Source organism: Lactuca saligna, chromosome 1, assembly GCF_052625555.1.
Source record: "Lactuca saligna cultivar CGN05327 chromosome 1, ASM5262555v1, whole genome shotgun sequence".
NCBI lineage: Eukaryota > Viridiplantae > Streptophyta > Magnoliopsida > Asterales > Asteraceae > Lactuca > Lactuca saligna.
Window position 1 is genome coordinate 42,176,060 of NC_136417.1, and position 10,545 is coordinate 42,186,604.

A 10,545-nucleotide genomic window follows, 5' to 3' on the forward strand; every position below is an offset into this window, starting at 1 on the left:
TTTGGCTGAAAACCAATGAATGTTTGTGGGTTTTGAAGGATTTATGTTGATTATCAATTTATTCCATGTTTATGATTCTAGTTTGCAATTCTTATGCTTATTTGATACTTTGATCATGAGCTTAGTATTTGATTGAGCAATAGTTGATTTATTTCATTGATTTTGCATTGGATCATTGAATTTATCTAGAACAAGGGCTTTATGATGGTAGAAATCATCTCTAGCTTATGAATCATATCTCCTTTATGGATGTGTAAGCATTTGACATCCTCTAGGAATTGGGGATTCCTTCATTCTTAAGGCTAATTGATTTCTTGGGATTAATTGCTTCAATTGACCCTTGATCTTAATTAAGAAGGTGTGTTGTGGGCTTCCCCAACCTCCATACTACCTATGAGGAATCTTGGCATATCATGCTTCATGATTGCTATAACCAATTTGGGATGAAGGATAAGCTTTGTATTAGATCCTAATGATAAACACACAAATGTTCATTGTGTTGAATTGCCTTAGTTAACCAATTATTCACAATCTTTGAGCATCTCATCAACTTGCTTAATTGCAAGGTTTTTAGTTATTCAAGTATTTTAGTTTTCAAGTAATCAAACACCCCCCTTTTATTTTAATTGTAGTTAGTTAGTTTAATTTCACTAGTTCTATTGAATTGCATTGGTGATTGAATACAACCATTTCCCTGAGGATCAATACCCCTTTTTACCATTATATTACGTTTATTTAGCAATCAAAGGATGTAATTTGCTTGGTGGGCTTGACATCCCGACCAAGTTTTGGCGCCGTTGCCGGGGAAATTGGTTTTTGTTATTTGATTGTTTATGCCTAGGTTTACAAGAACCGGTGAACTACTCTATAATCCGGAAATTGAAAGAGAAGCAAAAAGGTTGAAAAAGTTAGCCAAACAAGCAAAGCAACAACAACTAGTTCAAGCTTCTTCCTCTTCTCCACTAATCAACATAGAAGATCAAGTTCATACTTCAAGTGATACCGACACCGAACCGAGTTCTCCAATTGTTGGTCATTCCTTTGAAGACATTCCATTTGAAAACCACATAGCCATGAATCACACTCCACCTCATAATCCCAACCCAAACCCAATTAACCAAGATGCCAATACCCCATCCCATCAACCAAGACAACAACCACAAGAACCTCTCATCGATATGCCACCTTGGAATCAAGCCCCTCCTCAAAACCAACCCTATTATCAACCACCACCACAACTACAAAACCAACACTTCCACCAAAACAACCAACCTCAAAACAATGCTTTTCAAGTTCAACAAGTACATTACCCAAATCAACCTAATTACCAACCCCCTCCAATGTACCAAAACCCAATGTACCCACAACAACAACCTCCTTACAACCAATACCCTAACTACCAACCTTATCCACCACCAATCTACAATCCCCAACTATACCCATATCCACCTTACCAACAACCACCCAATTACTTGCAACAATATCCCAATAACCCCAATCCACCCAATCCTCCTCAAGAATTGACACTTAGATAAATGATGGAAATGGATGTTACTCATACACCTCTTGCTATTGTTTTCCCGCAAACCGCCGAGGGATTGAATTGAAGTCGAGTTTCATCCATCAACTTACCAAGTTCCATGGGTTGGATAGAGAAGATCCTCAAAAGCATTTGAAGTCATTTCATATGATATGTGTTAGCATGTTGCCCGACAATGTGACATTGGATGATTTCAAGTTAACCGCATTCCCGCTCACCTTGGAAGACAAAGCTAGAGAGTGGTTATTCAACTTACCACCGGGATCTATTCACACATGGGAAGAGTTACTCAAGGCCTTCAATAGCAAATTCTATCCCACCTCCCGGATATCAAGCCAACGAAGTGACATTTTGGGGATTCGTCAAGGGGAAAATGAAACATTTCATGATTTTTGGGAGCGCTTCAATGATTTGTGTACAAGTTGTCCTCAACACAATATACCCGAACAACTACTTCTTCAACAATTTTATGAGGGTATGAATGAAAAAGATCGGAGGATGATTGATGCTTCAAGTGGTGGTGACATCTTCAACAAAACCCTCACGAGATTCGATTACTTTTTGGTACCATTTCCCAAAATCAAAGGAATTTTGGGACTCGAAATGACATGAAGAGAAATTCTTCACAAGTGGTTGGTGAAGTTAGAAACACTCAACATTTGGAATCAAAGCTCTTGGATTTGACTAATGTGTTAAGTCAAATGGTGGTGGGAAGTGGTCAACAATTGATGGTATGTGGTATTTGTGCAATGACGGGTCATTATACGGATAAGTGTCCCACACTTGGAAGTGAACCGGAAGATGTGAATGCAATGGGCGGATATCAAAGTCAACCAATACCCATGGGATTTCAAAATAACTTCAACCTAAATTGGAGGAATACCCAAAAAAACCCTTATCCACCAAAGCAAAATCCACCAAATCTTTTGATGAGACCCCAACATCCACAATACCAATCCCAAAAACCCCCATATCCACAAAATTCTTATAACCCTCCACATTACCAACACCCTCCACAACAAGGTCAATCAAGTGGTAACCATCAAATGAGTCTTCAAGAACTTGTTACTTCTCTTGCTCAAAGTCAAACCTAATTTCAACAAGAAACCAAGAATACCTTCTCCAACATTCAAGCACAAATTGGAGACTTGGCAACCGCTCTCAACAAGATAGAACAAAGGGGTAAACTTCCATCACAAACCGAGAAGAACCCCAATGTGAATGCCATCACCTTGTGAAGTGGGAAAACACTTGGAGAAAGTCAACCTAAAAGAGTTTCAAGAGAAGAAGAAGATGAAGTGATCATAGTGGAACCTCCAAAAGTTGTGGTTCCTCCAAAAGAACCGGTTGTGCCAAATGTTGATCAACCCGACCCTTCCAACAAATCCATCAAACCATTGGTCATACCACCACCTTTTCCATCCCGTTTGGCTTCCTCAAAGAAACAAGAAGAAGAGCAAGTGTTTCTTGAGACTTTCCGCAAAGTTCAACTCAACATTTCACTATTGGATGCCATTAAGCAAATCCCACGTTACGCCAAATTTCTTACGGATTTGTGCACCAACAAGATAAAATTCAAGACAAATGAGAAGATTCAAGTAAATGCAAATGTATCCGCGGTCATCCAAAAGAAGCTTCCACCCAAATGCAAAGACCCGGGAATGTTTGCTATACCTTGTACCATTGGTGATTTACATGTTGAAAGTGCCATGCTAGATCTTGGAGCCTCAATTAACGTCATGCCATACTCGGTTTTGCAATCTCTCAATGTTGGACCTTTGGAAGAAACCGGAGTCATTATTCAATTAGCGGACAAGTCAAGTGTATTTCCAAGAGGCATGTTGGAGGATGTACTCGTTCAAGTTAATCAACTAGTATATCCCGCGGATTTCTATGTCATTGACCTTGAAGAAAAGACTCCTTCCAAGCCATCTATCATTCTCCTTGGAAGACCCTTCATGAATACCGCTCACACGATTATTGATGTCCACAATGGGAAGATCACCATGGAGTTTGATGGCGAGACCATTCACTTCAACATCTTCGAAGCAATGAGATATCCTAGCAATATATCTCCGTTGTGTCGAGTTGATGTGATTGAGCCAATCACCCAACAATTATTCGAGTTATCAAATGAGGATCTTTTAAAGATGGTGCTTAACATGAGTCTTGAAGGTGAAAGTTTGAAGAATACCTTGGATATGTATACATTGGATTCCGAAGTCGAAAATATTGTGAAGGCTTTAGAAATTACTAATTCCACAAAGAAGGATGTTTCTCAAGTTGCATTATCTCATTCTCCAATCAAGATGCCACCTTCCATAATCCAACCACCCACACTTGAGTTGAAAGCTTTACCTATCCATTTGAAATATGCTTATCTAGGTCAAGATGGGACTTTACCGGTGATTATCTCTTCTCAATTGAAAGACTTTGAAGAAAACCAATTGATTGAAGTCTTGAAAGAGCATAAAGAAGCCATGGGGTGGACCATAGCGGACATCAAAGGGATAAGTCCTAATGTATGCACTCACAAGATACTCATGGAAGATGATTGCAAACCTAGGAGGGAAGCCCAACGACGATTAAACCCTCCCATGATGGAAGTTGTCAAGAAGGAGATAATCAAGCTACTTGATGTAGATATGATTTATCCAATTTTCGATTCCAAATGGGTTAGTCCGGTGCAAGTGGTTCCCAAGAAAACGGGAATCACGGTTGTGGAGAATAACAAAGGTGTAATGGTACCAACTCGAGTTCAAAATGGATGGAGGGTGTGTATTGATTATAGAAAGTTGAATTCAAGCACGCGGAAAGATCATTTCCCTCTTCCTTTCATTGATCAAATGCTCGAGCGATTGGCGGGGAAATCGCATTATTGTTGCCTTGATGGATACTCGGGTTTTCACCAAATACCCGTTGCCCCCGAAGATCAAGACAAAACGACTTTTACATGCCCCTTTGGCACATTTGCTTACAAGCAGATGCCATTTGGATTATGAAATGCTCCCGCCACATTCCAAAGATGCATGGTGAGTATCTTCTCCGAGTATGTTGAAAGTATAATCGAAGTGTTTATGGATGATTTCACCGTGTATGGCAATTCGTTTGATGAATGTTTGGGTAACCTTAAGAAGATTTTGAAAAGGTGCATAGAGAAAAAGTTGGTGTTAAACTTTGAGAAATGTCACTTCATGGTTAATCAAGGAATCATTTTGGGACACATTGTCCCCAAAAAGGGCATTGAAGTTGATAAAGCCAAAATTGATGTCATCCAAACCCTACCTTACCCAACATGTGTTAGAGAAGTGAGATCTTTCTTGGGTCATGCGGGATTCTATAGAAGATTCATCAAAGATTTCTCCAAGATTACGCGACCAATGTGCCTTCTTCTTCAAAAAGATATCGATTTTGACTTCAATGATGCATGTCAAGAAGCCTTTGACAAACTTAAAGACTTGCTCACTTCCGCACCAATAATCCAACCTCCAAATTGGGAGCTTCCATTTGAAATAATGTGTGATGCAAGCAATTTTGCTATTGGAGCGGTCTTAGGTCAAAAAGAGGGCAAAGCATCACATGTCATCTACTATGCTTCTAAAACATTGGATAATGCTCAAGCCAACTATTCCACCACTGAAAAGGAACTTCTAGCCATTGTATTCGCCTTGGAAAAATTCCGGCAATATCTTCTTGGGACAAAAGTAATTATATATTCCGACCATGCCGCATTAAAGTATCTTATGACCAAGAAAGATGCCAAACCACGGTTGATTCGTTGGATTCTTCTTTTACAAGAATTCGACCTTGAGATAAAGGATAAAAGTGGTGCCGAAAACCTAGTTGCGGACCACTTAAGTCGGTTGAATGTTGGCGGTTCTTCTTCTCCTATCCTTGATGAATTCCCGGATGAGCACCTCTTCCATATCTCAAATTCCATTCCATGGTATGCGGATATTGTCAATTACTTGGTTACTAAAGAAATTCCTCACGCCTTTACCAAGCACCAAAAGGCCAAGTTGAAGAGTGATTCCAAATACTACGTATGGGACGACCCTTATCTTTGGAAACATTGTCCGGATCAACTAATATGGAGGTGTGTTCATCAAAATGAGGTCGAGTCAATTTTGAAATTTTGCCATGAATATGCATGCAGGGGACATTTTGGTCAAAACAAAACCATGCGAAAGGTGCTTGAATGCGGACTCTATTGGCCAACAATGTCAAGAGATACCTATCTATTTTGCAGGAGTTGTGATAGATGTCAAAGAACGGGCACCATATCCATGAGGCATGAGATGATTCAAAGTCCTATCCTTATTTGTGAAATCTTTGATGTGTGGGGAATAGACTTCATGGGTCCCTTCCCCATTTCATTTGGTTATACTTATATACTCTTGGCAGTTGATTACGTTTCAAAGTGGGTTAAAGCAAAGCCTACACGACATGATGATTCAAAAACTGTTATTGACTTCTTGAAGTCAAACATTTTCGCAAGATATGGTGTACCGAGAGCCTTGGTGAGTGATAGGGGAACTCATTTTTGCAATAAAATGATGGAAGCAATGACGAAGAGATATGGTGTCACACACCGGATATCAACCGCTTATCATCCACAAACAAATGGCCAAGCCGAAGTGTCAAACAGAGAAGTCAAACAAATTCTTGAAAAGACCGTCAACACTACCCGAAAAGATTGGAGCTTAAAGTTAGAAGATGCTTTATGGGCGTATCGGACCGCCTACAAAACTCCAATCGGTATGTCTCCATTCCGCCTTGTCTATGGAAAATCTTGTCATTTACCGGTGGAATTGGAACACAAGGCATATTGGGCGGTTAAAAAGTGCAATTTCAATCTTGAAGAAAGTGGAAAGCACCGAAAAATGCAACTTCAAGAAATCGAGGAGTTAAGAAACGAGTCTTACGAAAACGCAAGCATCTACAAAGATAAGACGAAAGCGTTTCATGACAAGCACATCACTCGAAAACACTTTATTCCGGGCCAAAAAGTTCTTCTTTATCATTCACGCTTAAAACTATTCCCGGGAAAGTTGCGATCTCGATGGCACGGACCTTTTATTGTCATAAAAGTGTTTGATCATGGTGCGGTTGAAATTAAGAGTTTGGAAACAAATCAAATATTCAAAGTGAATGGGCACCGCTTGAAACCATTTTATGAAGGCTTTGATATGGGAGAATTCGACAACATAACATTGGAAATACCAAATTACGAAAGTTGATGGAAGCGGGACTATGTCTTGGCAAAGACGTTAAATAAATGCAATGTAAATAAATAATGTCCATTTGAAGTTTTGGGTGTTTCTACATTTGAAGTTAGCCATAAAAATAAGCATATAGAAGTCTTCCAGTGATTTTGGTGAAGTTTGAAAATTTCCAAAAATTTGACTTTTGCGCGGGTGCCCGCGCAGTCTTTGCGCGACCAACCCCAGCTGCACAGGTCCCGAGTTCCAAATTACACAAACAAGGGGTGCAAACTGATTGTTGCGCGCGGCCAATACCCACCCGCGCAGGACTTTTGCGCGGCCAAGACTAAATCATTTTATTTATTGCGCGGCCACCATATTTGCCCTAAATTGCAAAACTCACCCGGACACCCGCCCCATACCCACTATTTGAACCGGATTCGACCCATTTATCACCCAACCTTATAACCCCTTTAACCCGTCGGCCCCCTTTCCCTCCTTGTGCCTCCCATCAGCAACGAACATCGACTACCACCGCTTCCTTCTCCGACCGCACATAGCCGTCGCGGCTGTCTACGCCACCGGTTCCATCTCCGACCGCACGTCGGCGCTACCTGTCAGCGCGTCGCCGTCCCTCCGTCGGCAACTTCCAGCGCCGTCGGCATCCCATTCGCGTTTACCCTCCGTCGGCGTCCCCGTCGCAGCTGTTTTTCGTCACCGGAAAAGCAACGCTTCGCCGGCGCTCCACCAGCACTACCTTACCCACCTAATTCCGCCTAGACCCCACCCTTTTTAACTCCGAAACCGTCACCGGCCGCCACCCTTCTCATCGTCGCCGGAAAACCGAAAACCGTAGATCCCGACGCAACCTTACATCCAATTCCAAAAATTCTTAGGGCAACCTGTACCAAACACTCCACCGCGCACCGATCTACTCTTAGTTTGGGAAAATCTTATCGCCGGAAAACCAAGCTCCACCACCGGCCGCCGGCCGCCGCCGCCAATTTTCTCCAAAAATTTCAAAATTTTTGTTTCTCACCGGAGATTCAAAAGACTTAATTTGTGGGCCAAAAATTCAAGCTTGGGGTGCGGATTTTTACGGATTTCTTTCGGACTTAAACAGACAAAGTTGGTAATCCCTTTTAATTTATTGCATTCAATTTCTAATTTTACTAGACTTGTGCTATGCATTAGGTTAAATAGAATTAGTCTTAGCTTGCCTTGAATTGATTGAATTGAATTGCATTGTGCCAAATTGCCAATTTGGAATATTACCCGGTTTTAATTATTTGATTTGATTGGATTGGTGTGAGGCGAGTGTGAGGGATAATCTTTTTCAAGTTTTTGTCTTTGCTAGATTCATTCACAGGTACAATGGCAAGGGATAAGACCATTTACGCATCTCATGGTTCTTCGCGTGAAACTCAATTCTCGGGGCCATCCAAGAAAATGTCCACCGACCATGTTGATCGTGATGGGAACCTTACCCTCACGAGTGCCCAAAGCCGAGAGTTCAAATCCAACCTTCAAAAGCATGCAATTCGCGCCACAAAATTTTACCACCAAGATTCTATGTATCAACTCGGCCTTGACCACCACTTGCGACAATTATTTTTCCACATTGGTTGGCACCAGTTTCTCGATCTTTCTGCACGAACCTACAAGCAGCCCACAATCGAATTCCTCTCCACCTATGCTCGCAATGACACGGCGAGGGTACTCACTTTCAAACTCCATGGTCGGCAGGACCGACTCAAGTACAAAAAACTCAACAAGATCATGGGCACATATGACATCTACAACTCCGACATTTACAGCCACCAATGGAGTCAATTCAAAAGCTTGCCCAACGTAGAATTTTGGACCCAAATCACGAGCTTGCCCAAGTTCAATCCCAGTCATTAGAAAGACCCGTTTATCATGCATCCTTGCTGGAGAATTGCCCACCGGATCCTATCCACATCTATCTTTGCTCGTCACGAGCCGAGACAAATCAACACCGTTGAGTTGTATTTTCTCTATTGCATGTCGCGCCACCGTTGGTCTTTGACCGATTTTGCCACTTTCTTTTTAGACAAATGTGACAGCCTCAGGACGAAGACCACTGGTGACATTTGTATTGGAGGTCTCATTACCCTCATTGGTTTGGGTATGGGCCTTTAATTTCCAGCATCAGAATATGTACCAGTGGATGATCCACCTCTTTACCTTCTCGATTGCATTACTCTCATGCGGATGGAATTAATTCTACCTCATCCTAATCTTCTTGGATATTTCTCTTGGCTAAACCATGTCAAGGACCCAGTTTACATCTTACCCAATCCAAGTCTCTCCACCTTCACCACCAATGACCCCGAAACATGGTTTTTGCCTCAAGACTTGCCAGACGATGATGACGCAGTCGCGGATGATGACATGCAGGTGGATCCTGACAATTCTGATAGCCCATTCGAGGCCGAAGACCATTATGATCTTCCAATCCGCCAGCTACCTCCACCTCATCCAGCTCAAGCTTCCGGGTCACACTTTCAGCCCTCGCGAGAACACTCCCAGCCACAGTATGACTACCATTCACACCAGCAACCCAATGAGCCCGACCCTGCACACGAATTTCCTCTCGATATTTACAGCCAGCTTGCTTCCTTGAGCCTTCAAGGCAATAGAAACACCGCAGCCATCCATCGCATAGAGGAACAACAAGCACGCACCCACACTTACATGGAGGACCTATGGTATCATTTTCGGCCCGAGGACGGTTATCCTCCTCGCGGACCTCCTCCATCTTGATCCCGGTATGATCCTTCCATACTCTCATCCTAAGCATTGAGGACAATGCTTAATTTTAAGCTTGTGGTGAGGTAATCTAATCTTTTATTTTTATTGCATTTAGGTTGTATATAGTTGCATTTAGAGTTATTCATTTAGGGAATTCATAAAAATTGCATAAAAAAATTCAAAAATATTGCATATTTTCTTTCTTTCTTTTCTAATTTTCATACTTTTTAGATGCATTCTAGTTTAAGTTCATGCATTTTTGTTCTCTCTTGTCTTCTCATTCCACAGGTACCATAGCACCGAGTCATAAGTATTAAATCATAGATTGGTCCTGGGTCTTGATATGGAATTCCTTGTATTTGATGAATGGGGCACGTTTTGAGCCTCACATACCACTTTGAGACCGCTTGTGTGGGGGTCAGATGCAGGTAGCTTGATTGGGTCTAGGTGCGGAGGGATGTGGTTGGTCATGCCAATGTGTGCGAGCAAAGACTAGCCCGGTAAGGTATTTTGAAGACATTGAAGATATTGAAGACTCGCATCTTGGTTTTGGAGGGAGTACCCCTTAGTACTCCCGAGTCTCGTCCGAGCCTTGTTTAGTTAGATTCTCACCGCCTTTTTAGGATAGGTTATCATTTTTCTAGGGGTCTAGAGTAGATAGTTAGATAGATTTTGTTTATCACACCTTGCATTGAGGTGCTTGATGAACTTTGAAATGGGTCCCCCAATTCACATCTTTTGGGACCAAGTCTTTTCGGTAACACCCATTTTTGATTCATTTCCCGCCCTTTTTAGTTGATCTTGGCACATTGTCAATGATCATTAGGTGTTCATATTAACCTCTATCTATCACTCAATTTTCACTATTGGAGTCCTATGTTACTTGGTGAAATTCCTTAGACCTTCTAAGAAGCAACACAAAGAATGAAGAAATTTGAAAAAAGTGAAGAAAATAAGAGCCTATTAAAGATGATTCAAGAAAAGCAACAAAAACAAAGAAAAAAAAACTGGATGTCAAGCAGCAAA

General features: G+C 41.5%; 1 pseudogene; it reads left to right on the forward strand.

Annotated features, from left to right (window-relative positions):
• Positions 1-2,148: 2,148 nt before the first annotated feature.
• Positions 2,149-6,780, forward strand: LOC145005377 (uncharacterized; annotated as a pseudogene).
• The last annotated feature ends 3,765 nt before the right edge of the window (positions 6,781-10,545 follow it).